This window comes from Euprymna scolopes, chromosome 2 (genome assembly GCF_053919585.1).
Source record: "Euprymna scolopes isolate OS-2025 chromosome 2, ASM5391958v1, whole genome shotgun sequence".
Lineage (NCBI taxonomy): Eukaryota > Metazoa > Mollusca > Cephalopoda > Sepiida > Sepiolidae > Euprymna > Euprymna scolopes.
This window is the reverse complement of record NC_136483.1, coordinates 42,439,132-42,455,543: the sequence shown is the minus strand read 5'-3', so window position 1 is coordinate 42,455,543 and position 16,412 is coordinate 42,439,132. Positions and strand designations below refer to the sequence as shown.

Here is a 16,412-nt window from a genome sequence, read left to right as displayed (position 1 = left end):
TACTTTATTACTACCATTTCTGTGAAACTGTTTTAACTTCCTACAACCAAACTTTATTACTTTATTACTACCATTTCTGTGAAACTGTTTTAATTTCCTACAACCAAACTTTATTACTTTATTACTACCATTTCTGTGAAACTGATTTAACTTCCTACAACCAAATTTTATTACTTTATTACTATCATTTCTGTGAGACTGTTTTAACTTCCTACAACCATAGTTTATTACTTTATTACTTTATTACTACCATTTCTGTGAAACTGTTTTAACTTCCTACAACCATACTTTATTACTTTATTACTACCATTTCTGTGAAACTGTTTTAACTTCCTACACCCAAACTTTATTACTTTATTACTACCATTTCTGTGAAACTGTTTTAACTTCCTACAACCAAATTTTATTACTTTATTACTAGCATTTCTGTGAAACTGTTTTAACTTCCTACACCCAAACTTTATTACTTTATTACTACCATTTATGTGAGACTGTTTTAACTTCCTACAACCAGACTAAACGACTTTATTACTACCATTTCTGTGAAACTGTTTTAACTTCCTACAACCATACTTTATTACTTTATTACTACCATTTATGTGAAACTGTTTTAATTTCCTACAACCAAACTTTATTACTTTATTACTACCATTTCTGTGAAACTGTTTTAACTTCCTACAACCAAATTTTATTACTTTACTAGCGGGGGTACCCGGCGTTGCCCGAGTGTTTGTTTCCGGGACGGGGGGGGGGGAGTTTTAAAAAATGTTATGGTAGGTAAGTAGGAAGGATCAAAGCCGGAGTCATGAGTAAAAGTAGGAAAATAAAGTGTGAAAAAAAAACAAAATAAAACATCTGCAACGTTAACAGTTCGGCCACCAAGAAAAGTCCATTCCAGTTGTTTAGGGAAAAAAAACAAAAAAAAAACGACTACGGTAGGTCGACACGAACGTGAAAATATAATGTGAATTGTCCAGCACGCTAACCACTACGCCACAGAGCACTGCAGCTTAATTTAGTGATTTTAAATAACTTCACATGAAAGAACTACAAAGCCAAACCGGTGTTCTCTTTTCAACTGTTCCTTGTGAACGATCCCCAAACGGTGTTAAGTGGTGGCAGGGGGAGGAGGAATTTATTAGAGAGAAAATATTTTACCACTTCCATTGATCTTAACCGATTTTGGCCGTGACTTCTCAGCAGAAAAAGTATAGAAATCTAAGATTATCGAGGGATTTGAGAAATAATAAGCCTATAACACACCTCAGATATTGTTCTGCTGTTTGTGCATATTATATTTGCATGAAATATCTTGATTTTTAATCCTATTAAGGTCAAAATCCGACGGGAAAAAATGAGTTCATTTTATTTATATAGAGAAGATAGAAGAAGAATAGATAGAAGAAGATTACTACCATTTCTGTGAAACTGTTTTAACTTCCTACAACCATACTAAACGACTTTATTATTACCATTTCTGTGAATTAATTTCCTGCAACCAAACTTTATTACTTTATTACGACAATTTCTGTGAAACTGTTTTAACTTCCTACAACCAACTTTATTACTTTATTACTACCATTTATGTGAAACTGTTTTAATTTCTTGCAACCAAACTTTATTACTTTATTACTACCATTTCTGTAAAACTGTTTTAACTTCCTACAACCAAATTTTATTACTTTATTACTACCATTTCTGTGAAACTGTTTTAACTTTCTACAACCAAACTTTATTACTTTATTACTACCATTTATGTGAAACTGTTTTAATTTCCTGCAACAAAACTTTATTACTTTATTACTACCATTTCTGTGAAACTGTTTTAACTTCCTACAACCAAACTTTATTACTTTATTACTAGCTTTTCTGTGAGACTGTTCTAACTTCCTACAACCACTGCTTTAACTTCCTACTTTTTTACTTTATTACTACCATCTCTGTGAGACTGTTTTAATTTCTGACAACCTCCACCTAACGGTGTACCTCACTCAAATAAATACATTATTTCTTATTTTGTAGAAGAGCTTTGTTTTCCTTTCATTTGACGACCTTTTTATAACAAAATATTGTAGTTGGTCTTATAGTCTAGGCTTAAATTATCTCCTTTAAAATGACTTCTCATGGTAACAACATTTACTAATGATGAATGAATAGTTGAACAAGTTTTATTCACTGAACATTATATTATGAATTTTTTTTTATTATGACTTTTATTATGCCCAGGGCAATTTTAATGAAACTTTCAAGACTGGATCCTGACACACATAATATCTGAGGAAGAAATAGTATTTGGATATATCTAATCCTTCCTGGTTCCTACCTGAGGTAGAAGAGTTTAAGAAATTGAATTAGCTTATTGATAACAAAATTAAGGTCGTGTTTGGCAAAAATCAGGGGAGGAAGATTCAGGTTGGAAAGTTCTGTAAAGAAGATTACAGTGACTTTTGTTACTTTGCGAGCATGAATTCATATTCCTACAAAGAAGAATGTGACAGTCTTTACTCCAGGGTCAGAAATCGACCAAATTAACAGCAAGCATGCATAATGTAGAATGGAATAATTTTATTTCGATGATAGCTTTGAAACTAAATAGTCCCAGTGCAGAGAGGATTACAGACTCAGAATTCAGGTCTTATATGTTAGATTATTTGCTAGCCCATAAAGTAAAAAGAAGTATCAATATACCGTTACATTAAAAGAAGTGGATAAAGAGTAGTAGGTTAGAGGGGAAAATTAGATGTTTTAGAGCCTGTGAGTATAAAAAATATATGATTTCTAAAAAACAATTTCATCAATTCTGTTTCACACTTTGACTACATGAAAACATATAGAATGGAATTGTGGCTCATAGCAGGAAGGACCCTAAAAGATATTTATATTTTATTTCCAATAAATTTTCAGACAACTAATTTGTGCCTTTGATAGTTGAGTTCTAGTGTTAGGCTTTTACTTAGACAAATCTATTTTAGTTCTTTGTTGTCACCTTATCTTGATGGATTGGGTTCAGTAGAAGATTATCAAGAGGCGATGCTAACACTATCATAGTTGTTCCAATGTATAGCAGATGTTATAGTCAAAGTCATTCTGTACTCAGTCTCCATAAGATATAGCCTTTATTTGAAAAATATGGTTTTAAAGAATAAAACCATAGACTTTTAGTGCATCAGTTATAGGTCCAAAATTGTTTTCAGGGAATTTTTTTGTGGTTATTTAGACAGTAGTGCTGAGGAATACGAGAGAGAAATACCAAGTCAGGAATAACTTTTAGGAGGAGTAAAAAGGACATTGGAGGTCCTTAAGTATGAGAGAATTGTCCTTTTCTGTTTTCAGTAAAAAAAACACAGAAACATAAAACGCCCAACTTTAAGCAAAATAAAATGACTAAGTACTTTTCTTGGACAAGTGAACAATCTAGTTTTAAGAAGTCCTGATATTAGAAATGATTGGGGTTTTGCCCCCATCAACATTGATTAAAGCAGTGTTATTTTAAATAGGATAAAAATCATTTAATGAAAACAAACAATAGAATTAGTTTCTAAAACCCAGGAATCGCGGAATACTACAGCAAGCATTTTCTAAATATTCCAAGTTGAGCAGAGAGTTTTGTCTTATTCTAGTTTTGTCTTTATTCTAATTCTGTCAGAAACAAATACTCAATTAATTGTTTCACATTTCAAGATGGGCACTTTTAGAACTAGTCATCAAGTCTTGAGGATAAGTGATTTGGTGATTATTGTATAACTGAAGGATGCTTACTTCGACGATTGTTTTTCCATACCACAGGTAATTTCTAAGATTCCACTTTCAGGAGGATCACTACCAACTCGAAGCTATGCCATTCAGATTGGTTATATTCACAAAGGTGTTGCTAAAGATAATGTCTGTATTTGGGGAGATTTTTAAGCTCCCAATAAGTATGTAAGTACATATTATGTAGCTAAACAACTGGATAGCGAAAGATGAAGATTAGTACGCTCTCAGTCAACAACTAAGTTTAATTCAGGATTTTTACAACATTTTGGATTGTTTATAAGTTCTCAGAATTATCATCTTATATCATTGTAGAATATTGTGTGCCTAGGCGTTCTCTTCAATTTGTGAAATGGAATAATTTATCCATCAGAGAAGAGATTCTCAAACTTTCACAAGTCTGATTTGAAGACAAAATTCTGCAAAGTTCGTATGCTTGCCAGACTTCTGAATTTAATAACTTTCTGCATAGATCTTATCCACTAGGCTTGGTAGTATAGAATTTTATCTTTAGTCATGATGGATTCTTCACACAAACAGCAGCAAGTAGTTGATCCCTATCAAATGTTTATTAACAAAGCACCACGAATGGCAGACATGAAAGAGAGAAGATTTTCAGAGGGATCAGGTTACAACACATAGAACAGATACATCACAAAAGAGATGGGGATCTTATATAGAAACTCATCAAGCAGCAGGAGTTTGGGACAGAAACCAGGAAGAAACCATATCAACTGGTTAAAGCTAAAAGCTATCACTCTAGGACTTGTTTGATTGCTACCTGAGGTCAGAAGGAAGATAGTTCTTAAATGTGAGAATCCCATGGTACACATTAACAATGAAGAGAGCACAGAATCACATAAAGTTTTTCCATGAGCAACTATTTACAACATTTTCATTTGTTCAGCTCATATTTCAGAAGGCATCAAAACATAGATGTATTCACTGATGAACAAAAAAGTGTTTCTGTTTCCCTTATCAAGTCAATCTTTTGTATGTTCTAAATTATCTGAGCATAAAAAAGATAAGTATTTTAACTCACCAAGTTCTTCAACAAGTGTCAAAGAAAAAGTGTATTCTTTTAGCAAAGCCTGATGCTTCATATAAGTCATTGTATTTTATTCATAGCCTGCTAATAGACTGCCCAGGAGAGTTACCTTTAAATTTGAAGATGCTATCTCAGAAGTGAGCTTAAATAGTTCATTCAGATCTAGCAATTATAAAACTAGCAGCATGGAAAATATCCAGCATAATACCCATAAGAATCTATTTCTATACGAGTTCAAGAGTACATTAAGAATAGAAAAAAACATCTAAGAGTATACAAAATACAGCAACATATAGAAGCTAGTGTAGTCTCAGGTATTGCATAATATACAATCGTATTAGAAGCTATTCACTAAAGTTAGGAAAGAAGTTCTATAAATTCAGTTAAGCATATATTGAATATATTGAAGATATGGTTCAAAGAATTTTAAATTCTAATTCATCAGTTAAACTGCTTCTCTCTAACTGGGACTTATTTTGTACTAAGAGTTCTAAAAACATATCATTTAAACCCTTGTATTTTGTAAAAATAATATTTTTATATCTTAGGATAAGAGTTTTTAGTGACCTTATTATTTGCTTTTAGAGTAAGTAAGCTAAAGTACTTTATTCAACAGGGAGTCAAATTTAAGCCAAATTTCTGCCGGATTTAAAATTTTTGCTAAGATTTAGCATTTGAACTTGCTTTATTAAATTTACAGATAAATCTTCTTTGTCATTATATGGAAGCCTATATAAAGATAGTTGAAGAGTTACAGTAGCGTAATGAAACTGTTATGGGAGATTTAACTATTTGCTCATAATGAACTCTTCTAACCATTATAAAAACCATGAGAGTTAATACTCTCATAGGGAAATAAAGTGACCTAATGTAAGACCATAAACTGTCTAACTTTACAGTCAGAAATACCGAAAACTTTTCTTTGTATTCACTTTCTCGTATAATATATTATTTTCTACCAAAGCTTGTTGCTTGTGTTTTTCTTTATGACTTTTTCCTAGAGCCACAACAACTGTCGACGAGGACTTATGAGAGAAAACCGCATTTTTAAATACATCAGTGTTCCCACAACAACTCGAAATCAGGATTCAAGAATGCACGTTGGCATGTCGAATTTAAAATACCTCAGTATTCCATAACAACTGGTGGCAAGTTATTCGACTTAACAATGTGGTATTTAAAGGACTCACCTCAACAATATCGACCTTGTGATGAAGTATCGAAAGACCAGATAGGGTTTCAAAAACACTAACAATGAATCATTCAGAGAGTTACTACCGTAGAACTAGACAACTAAACGTTTAATGACCAGGAAGTAACTGAAAATTACACCAAATTCTACAAGATTCTGAAGGATTATCTAGGAATCACCAACTCTCAGTTCACCGCATCAACTAAAAAAGAAAAAGATAATAAGCTTGTTCAATGGATAAAAAGTTATGAATTAAAAATACATAAGTTGATTTTTAAAAAGTGACTTCTCGGTTTTTATTTTTTCCCCTTGGGTTGTCTTTCAAAGAGAAAATTAAATGTGACAAAAGAATTTGATTTTAACATTTTTCTGCCAAGGAAGAAAAGGTGAACTTTAATTGAAAGAGACATGCAATTATTTTTTACCTCATGATTTACATTGTGTTAATCGTTAAGAAAGGACAAAGAGGTCACATAGAAAATCGTAAAGTATTTTTTCACACGTTCAAAACATATTCATTTTTTTTCTTTCCTCTTCATGAAAAAAAATAAAACACAATGGAAGACTTAAAATCAACTTTGGCACAAATGAGGAAATATCAAATAGATTTGTAGCAAAAAAACGAAGACAGTCTAATGTAGCAACAGCAGAAAACGACAAAAGAGCCTGAACGGGTCAAATATCAGATGGAACAACAACGGAAGCAGCAAAAAATGACGAAAGACAGGCTGAATGGAACAGATGGAACAACAACTGAAACAGCAAATGGAACAGATGGAACAACAGAAACAGCAAAATGGAAAAAAGATTTCTGTTATTATAACAGGAAATGGAAGAAAGATTTCAAAAATTGTAACTGGACCAACAAGAGAAAACATATTATTACTACAGACTTTAACAAATAAGAACCAAGTAATGAAAAGTAACAGAGCTCTTACAAAACGCAGTCTGGAACGCTATTGACAATTTCATTTATGCCCTGAACGTCTTGTATTTTAGAAGGTATGAGGACCTGTATAACATTAATTGTGCCGATTGGGGCAGATTATAAAAGGATCCGTTTATTGCTTCGAAAACTAGGATCCACAGAATACAACAAATTTGTGGATTACATTTTATCGTGAAAAACGTGTGACTTAACTTTTTATAAAACCGTAAAACTCTTAACAGAACTGCTCAGTCCAAAAACATTGTTATTTTATTTATTTTATAAAAAGTGTAAATGCCTGAATTTAACCTAGAAAGATGGTAAGGACTATTTAACATTTGCATCAATAGTCAACAGATATTGCAATGATTTTAAACTAGCTGAACTGAGTGCAGACGATTTCAAATGTGTAATATTCATACAAGGATAGGGATCGGCAAATGTTTCTGAAATTCGATGCCGATTTTTAACTAAATTAGAAAACAAACCAAACCTGACACTACAAAATTTGGCAGAAAGAACACTGAAGAATCCGGCGTTGTGTTCATAAAAAATACATAAAAATTCAAAACCCTATTCTCCAGAGAAAATAGAAAAGGGACATTGTTCTCCCCGCACACAGAAAAGACAATTAACTGAAAAGCAAAATATGTTGCCACCAAGTCCATGTTATCAATGCATCACCCTGCATTGATGTAAAGATTACCCATACCACACAAAACTTGTCTTACTTGTAATAGAATTGGACATAAAATCAAAGAGCAAAAAACAAAATTAAATGGCAGGTATGACACACTAAAACAAAAAAGACAATAGAACATATGTACTGGTGAAAATAATAAATAAAAATGTGAAGTTTCAGTAAAATTCGGATCAGACTTATCGATCACAAATTTGCACACACGGAAAATATTAAATTGGCCTACGATGCAGAACAATGACAAGGTCAATAATAAATTTTGAAGGTGAATTATCACTAACATTACATTTAAAATCACGACAAAGAAATAAAAAATATTCGTGTTAAAAAACACAGGAAATCTTTTTGGGACAAATTGGATGCAACAATTCAATTTGTGAAATTTACCTATGAATACGTTTTGTCAAAAAATTAAAACTCTAACGACAGAGAAAATCTAAAATCAGAATTAAAAGTTTCGCTGAAATTTTCTTAGCTAGTCTGGGAAAATGCACAAAAATGTAAGTCAAATTCGAACTCAAAAATAATACACAACTAATATTCACCAAAAAATAAATGTACTATTCGTTTCATTGGAGAAAATTAATGAGGAGCTTGAAATACTTGTAAAAAAGACTTGGAGTAGGACCCAGGCGCGGAGCAAACCCTCTCAGGGCTGATGGACCCAGTAGATCTTCCCAGACCATCATCTAGGAGAAGGAAAACTCTGAAACTAAACCAAAGGGGAGGGAGGCCTCTCCAGTCTTGGACGACAACCTTCCTAGAGCTGGTGACTCAAACAAATTACCGGTCTGCAAACTTAAATTGCTTAAAGAGTAGATAGGCTCTGTCTATCGCTGGCTTCCATACTCCTTCTTTGCCTATTAGTCAGGCGCAGAGACACTATCACAGATGAATCGACAAAACACTTAGTGGTAGATCTTGTTTCTTGTCTAGGGCATTGAATGCCGTTCCCCCACTCCCGACACATCCCACCCCTCATAACTGGGCACTTGGGAGTGCTTGAGTACCACGCATGCCTGTGCAATTAGATTGGGTGATCTTCTTTTGATGGGCTGAGGGTACCGGATTGACAGTTCCTGGCTGCTGTTTCCGACTGGTAGTACAGGCGCCCTTACTCTTTGGTAGCACTTAGAGCGGCTGCTCCATCAACAGTTGTATAATATCGGGTTGTTTGTAGTGCCATGTTGCGCATGGAAAGGGACCCTGCACTCATCCCCGATGGGCTTTCCCGAGGCCACAGTCCTAGTTGAAGAAAGGTCAGCCAATTGGTCTACTTCTGTTGCATGTCTGATATCCTGCATAACCTCTTGTTCAGCTCCCCCTCACCTAACTGAAACTCTTTAAAAACATGATGACACTAAAATCAAAAAATAAGCTTAAACCAGGCCTAGGGACAAACAAATTCAACTTGCCTCCTCCCTTGAGACTTGCATTCACTAACATCCGTGGGCTTAGAACTAATTTAGCTGATGTTGAAGCATTTTTCCTAACAAATACCCCGGATATCTTAGCACTAAGCGAGACTAACCTACACTCCTCCATCCCCTCTAACTACTTTAACATGCCTGGCTATCTCCCACTGTTCTGTAAGGACTCTGACAGACGTATGCACGGACTTGGAGTCTACATTCGTAATACCCTCCCCCTGACTAGAGAAACAAACCTAGAAACGGACGATCAAGCCTTTATGTACTTTAGACTAAACATACAACACAAAATTAGCTACTTTTATTTTCTCTACCGCTCTCCCTCGACCCAGGACTGCACCATAATAAACAAAGTCTCTGACAGTATAGACACAGCACTCTCCCTCGACACTAGCGCCCAAGTCCATGTATTTGGTGACTTTAATGTTCACCACAAAAACTGGCTTGGATTCTCTATTCACACAGATGCAGCGGGCAGCACAACACATAGTTTTGCTATATCTCACTCCCTATCACAAATGGTTACGTTTCCAACCCATTTCCCTGACCAACAAGAACAACAATCTAGATCTGTTTCTGACTACAGTTCCCGAGGATTGTACAACAAATGCTAACAGCCCACTCGGGAACGCTGACCATGCAGTGATAATGGTAGAAATCGCCCTAAATTCTAGACCCAAAACTGAAGAGCCAATGCTCAAAACAATGAGATATTATAAAAAGGCTGACTGGAAAGCCATCAGAGATCTTATCAGAGATGCCCCATGGGGAAATATTTTTTCTCTTCCTGCCGAACAGTGCGCAAATGAGACCACTGAATGGTTCAAAACAGCAATGGAAGCACATGTTCCCGTGCAGAAATTTTATAGCAAGCCCCACTCTCCCCAATGATTTACTTCGACTTGCGCAACTGCCATTGCTCAAAGGCAGCATGCATACCGCAGATTTAACCGACATAAGTCCAGTTCAAACAAACAGAAGTACATAGAAGCTAGAAATAACGTTAAGAAAGAAATAGCGACAGCTAAAAGAGAATTTACTGAAACCACTAAAAAACGCATCGAAGCACAGAAATTAGGAAATCATGACTTCTGGAAAATCTACAACAGTGTAGTCAATAATGGGCAATCAACAATTTCCCCACTAACCAACAATCACGAGGTTGTTTGCTCAGCAACCGACAAAGCTAATATGCTTGCCAGCCGGTTTGCCTCGAACTCCACCCCCTACCTGACTTTCCTTTGCGGACAGACGCCACGCTAGACGATCTAAAAATCACCCCTGCTCAGGTACATGCTATCATAAAAAATCTTGACACTTCAAAAGCATGTGGACCTGATCTCATCCCAGCTGTGCTATTAAAAAAGTGTTCAGCCGAAGTAGCTCCAGTTCTCTCCAAACTCTACAACAAATGCCTTAATGAATCATGCTTTCCGGGCTGTAAGAAAACCGCTTCTGTGGTACCAATTTTCAAGAATTCTGGCGAAAGAACTGACCTATCAAATTATCGCCCCATTAGCCTCCTCCCACTTTTTGCCAAAATATTTGAGACCTTAATTAACCATGCTCTAGTCCAGCACCTTACAGATGCTAAACTTCTGACTGACAAACAATATGGATTTAGACAAGCCCGTTCCACCACAGACATCCTAACTGTAATCTCTGAACGTATATACCATTCACTGGACAAAGCAGGGGAGGGCAGAGCGGTAGCTCTAGATATATCTAAAGTTTTTGACAGGGTATGGCACAAGGGTCTCCTCAGGAAAATTAAATCATACGGTATCACTGGTAGAATACTAAGCATAATTAAATCCTTCTTAAATAAGAGAAAAATCCAGGGTGTCCTCGACGGTCGAACATCTAAACAGTGTGATATAAATGCAGGAGTGCCTCAGGGGTCTATTCTTGGACCTCTATTGTTCCTGATATTTATTAATGACCTCCCTGACAAAACTGCCTCTGAGATTGTAATATATGCTGATGACACTACACTCTATAACAGGCATGACAGGAAAACAAATGAACACATATCTAAAGAAATGGCAAAAACACTAGAGGATGACCTCCAATCTGTAGTGGAATGGGGACATAAATGGATGGTCACATTCATTGCAGCCAAGACTAAACTAGTTTCCTTCAATAACTACAAGAAACCTTCTCTGCCACCAATAGCAATAGCCAGTGACTCCCTGTCTGAGAGTACATCTTTCAAACTGCTTGGCCTAACATTCACAGGAAACATGAGCTGGAACAATTATATTGAAAATATTGCCAGGGCCGCTGCAAAAAAGGTAGGCTCTCTCTACCGTGCTAGAAAACTACTGACACCTGAAAGTATCCTGTATCTCTATAAGGCCACCATTCGCCCATGTATGGAGTATTGTTGTCATATCTGGGCTGGTGCGTCTACTACTAGTCTCTCACTCCTAGACAAGGTTCAAAAAAGAGTCGCCAACCTGATAGGCCCTGAACTGGCATTTAAGCTTCAGCCCCTGTCCAATCGACGAAACGTTGCATCCCTCTGCTTGTTCTACAAGTATTTTAATGGTGAATGCTTTGACGAACTGCAGACACTTGTGCCCCACGACGCAGACACGCTCGACAAACCCGACAGGCAGCTAAATCCAACCCCCACACAGTAGAGATCCCTAGATGTAAAAAATCTTTCTACTCCAGTAGTTTCTTCCCCAGAACCGCTAGACTCTGGAATTCCATTCCAGGATCCTGCTTCCCTAACTGTACTGACATGCAGAAGTTCAAGTGCAATGTGAACTGACATCTTGCTCCCCAAATCCCTACATAGTGCCCCAGTAGTTGCTGACCCTGATAGTAGCCCCCTATACCTGAGTGGCAATGTGCCTTGTTCGGGGTGAAAATGTAATAAAAAATAAATTGAAAAAAAAAAAAAAAAAAACTTGTATCATATCAAAAGTTGAATTTAGTCAATGGGCATTCCCTACCCGTCTATGTCAAAAAGAAGTCAAAATAAATCTGCGTTTGCACTGACTTCAGCACGGATTTGAACTTAGTATTAAAAGATTGCCATTACCCACTTCCTAGCCCTGAAAAAGTTCCCATTAAGCTAAACGTAGGAAAGATCTTTTTTAAAGTCGATCTGAGTAACGCATACTTTCAAATTCCAGTCGAGGAAAATAGCTCAAACTTGCTTTGTACTAACACCCATGAAAGATTATTCAAATTCAAAAGGTTAGCTCTTAGAGTCAAGACAGTGCCCGCCATTTTCAAAGAAATAATGAATACGTTGGGCAACCTTGATTTTGCAATAGCATATCTGGATGATATTATTATAAGTAATAGCAGAGAACAACATCGAGAACATGTCAACAAGGAAATATTGTGTGGGGCGTACAATAAGTAATATGGGTTATGTGACAAATTACAGCTCTGAACTAATTGTGGTTTCTGTTTTACAGGTGTTTGAACTGAGTCAGGTGTGAAATGGAGCCTGTTGAATGACGAGCAGTGATCCAGTTTTTGTATTTGAAAGGATGCACACCACAGGAGACTTTTGATGAAATGAAAGAAACTTATGGTGATAATGCCCCATCATTTGACCTTGTAAAACGCTGGCATCGTGTATTCAAACATGGCCGGAAGTCTGTGGAAACAGCTCCCAGACTTGGTCGCCCCTCCCTTCTGCCATTGATGAGGCATCTGTCCGTCAAGTTGAGGCTGCGATTTTGGAAGATCGGTGCATTACTATTCGCAAAATAGCCCAAGATGTCAAGATTAGTACAGGGTCTGTGGAAACTATCATTCATGACCATTTGCATATGCATACGGTGTCTGCCAGATGAATTCCCAGGTTGCTCACTCCATTCCAGAAGCGAGAATACGTCGAGTGCTCGAGGATGAATTTGGAGATGTGCCAATAAGATGAGTCAAAGTTTTTTAAAAGACTGATTACACAGGATGAAACCTGGGTCCATCTCTATGATCCAAAGACCAAAGCCCAGTCAATGCAGTGGAAGCACTTGAACTCACCACCTCCAAAGAAGGCAAGGGTGCAGCCCTCCGCTGGCAAGGTCATGCTCACAGTCTTCTGGGACCAGGACGGAGTAGTGATGACAGATTTCCTGGCAAAGGGTACCACAATTACAGGAGCCTATTATGCTTCACTTTTGAGGAAATAAAGGGAAGCTATCAAAATCAAGAGGCGAGGCAAGATCAGCAAAGGTACCCTCTTCCTGCAGGACAACGCTCCAGTTCACAACTCGCAGTTGCCAGATCAGAAGCACAGGCGTGTGGTTATGAAATCCTTCCCCATCCTCCCTACTCTCCTGACCTTGCACCCTCTGACTTTCACCTCTTCCCAGCCATGAAGTTGTTTTTGAAAGGAAAGCGTTTCCCGGATGATGCAGCCTTGATTTCTGAAGTCACGTTGTGGCTGGAGGACCAACCTGGGGTGTTCTACAAAAACGGTCTCCAGAGCTGCATCAAATGATAGGAGAAATGCATAACTCTGGGTGGTACCTATATAGAGAAAGACTAATAACTGTGCCAAGTTTCGTTGCTCTACTGCTACGGGAAGTGGGTCAGGGGCATTACTTATTGCACGCCCCTCGTATAACATTTTCAACATCAAACCACCCAAGGAGCTCCAGAACGCCACCGATCGGGAAGGAAAATGAAATTCTTTGAATAATCAATCCAAACAGGAAAAGGTACTAGTACTTCTTGCTGAGTAAAGTCTTGGAGGGGCCTGTTATGGGGACTTAACCATTAAAACCTTCAAATATTAATATTGTCGTGGGGAAATATTGTGACCTACTGCAAGACTACAGACTAACTTAACAATCGGAAATACCAACAATCTTTCTATGTATACACTTTTTTGTCAGATATGTTATTTCTATCTAAACCTATTGTTTGCATCTTTCTTTATGGCCATTTTCTTAGGGTCACAACAGAAATATTTTATTACCTCTCATAATATAGACCTGTAGCGGTTTTTTATCATTTCCGGATAGATTGCGTCTACAAGAAAACATGTATATGAGACTTCAGATAAATTAAATTTGAAGGATCATTTTGGCTTTGTTTAATGGAGCTTTGCTGAGAGATATTCGCAAAGTAACTATTGATTTTAAGAGACAGATTTTCATCTTTTATCTAAGGAATGTTGCTTGGAGCAAATGGAATTTTATCATTTAGAAAGAACAGTTGGAACTGTACATGAATCAACGAGTATGTTCTTTTCAATTTATTCCACTATCCAGAATTCTGTAACACATTTTTTCATTCTGTTAGTTACAAATGTAAGTACAAATATTAATATACATTGAAGGGAGATATCTGTACTTGTGTACTTCCTTCCTAAATTAAAGGTTTTAGGTTATTATAGGAAGTTCTTCGAATAAAGGATGAAATATGTCCCTTACCAGAAAAGAGTTCTCATGTAAGGGAGATAAAAATACAAACAACGTTATTCTCAGGTAGTTTCAAACAAGATTGAGTATAATAGTGTTGATTGTACATAGATATTTCATAAACAGTTTTTACTAAAATATCGCCATTATTATTTTATTAATATATTTTCAATAAAGGCATTATCTTTACTATTTATTTCTAGATGATATTGTTCATAGATATAATAATTATATTATTAGAACTGTACATAATATGTGATTATTATAATTGTAGATATCAAATATCTGCATTCATAATAAACTATATCATCAGGGTTAAGACATATAATCGGAAATATATCCAGTTTTTTTATACATTGTTTCTCCTCTGCATCATATTTATTAAACGAGGCAAAAAAAGGCTTTTCTAATAATTGTATTGGTAAAATGTGTATGCAATTTGAATGACTTTTTAGTTTTATTCTTTTACCGATATATACAGTAATTAAACTTTTAAAAAGATCTCATAAATGCAATCATCACTCACACACACAACCACACACACACACACACACACACACACACACACACACACACACACACACACACACACACACACACACACACATATATGTGTGTGTATATATATATATATATAGTAAGTTATAAAAATATATATGGCAATTAAGCTACGCAGAATATTCCACGTTCACGTGGATGAAACGCGGCATATTCTGTGTAGCTTAATTGCCATATATATTTCTATAACTTACTACCTAGCTCTACCTATGTATTGATCACTGTTGAAGTAAATACTTAAAGTTCACGCATAAATTAATACTTTCGTATATTAATTTATGTGATTAAATGAAGTAGTCATATATATATATATATATATATATATATATATATAATTTTTGGTGATACTATACAAAAATAAAGTGAATTGTCATGTAATACCTGATATATATATATATATATATATATATATATATATATATATATATATATATATATGAGTATTGTTATATTGATGTTATCATGGGAAAGAGATATGTATCGTTTGAAGTCGCTGATTGGTCTTGTTTCAGCTTGAGGAATAACTTTAGTATGTCAATATACGAGTATCGTAGTCAAAGCTGAGATTTTAGCATGAGGCTTGTGTACCTTTCAACATCTCTTCAAAACGTTTCTATCAGCTGGTATTTATGGCTTAGCCAACCAGTTGCAATATTGTAGGAGGAAAACCCTATTCATTATATCACACACACACACACATACAAACGAAAATAATAAATTTATATATATATATATATATATATATATATATATATATATATATATATATATATAACACGGAAATTACATAATTGTCGATGCAATAATTTATTTCAACCTTATGGTATTTTCAAGCATCTAAACTAGACAATTACATTTTTGATACTTGAGTATCGACAATTATGTAATTTCCGTGTTATATTTTTATGTTATTGCTCTGTTTACCACATTGAGCTCTCATACCCGGATTTCCTCCTGGAATTATTCCATTATAACACTATATATATATATATATATATATATATATATATATAATATATATATATATATATATATATATATATATATATATACATGAGAGTGAGAGATAGAGTTGATCCAAAAAGTTGAGTCAGTTTCTGTAAAAAAATCCTTAGTGTAAGAGTTCAATGTATAGCAGATCATGCATAGCAGGATTATATATTATTAGATAATTAAAATGAGATTGCGCTAGGTTTGTGCTGTATTCTTTCTTTTTTTTTTTTTTTTTATTACATTTTCACCCCAAACAAGGCACATTGCCACTTTGGTGTAGGGGGCTACTATCAGGGGAAACATCTACTGGGGTACTATGTAGGGATTAGGGCAGCGAGATGTTGGTTCACGTTGCACTTGAACTTATGCATGTCAGTACAGTTGGGGAAGCAGTGACCTGGAATGGAATTCCAAAGT

General features: G+C 35.5%; 1 protein-coding gene across 3 annotated transcripts in view; it reads right to left on the bottom strand.

Moving 5' to 3' along the window:
• The window catches only part of LOC145291414 (uncharacterized), an 879,668-nt gene that overhangs the window by 63,300 nt on the left and 799,956 nt on the right, over positions 1 to 16,412 (bottom strand). The window lies entirely within an intron of this gene.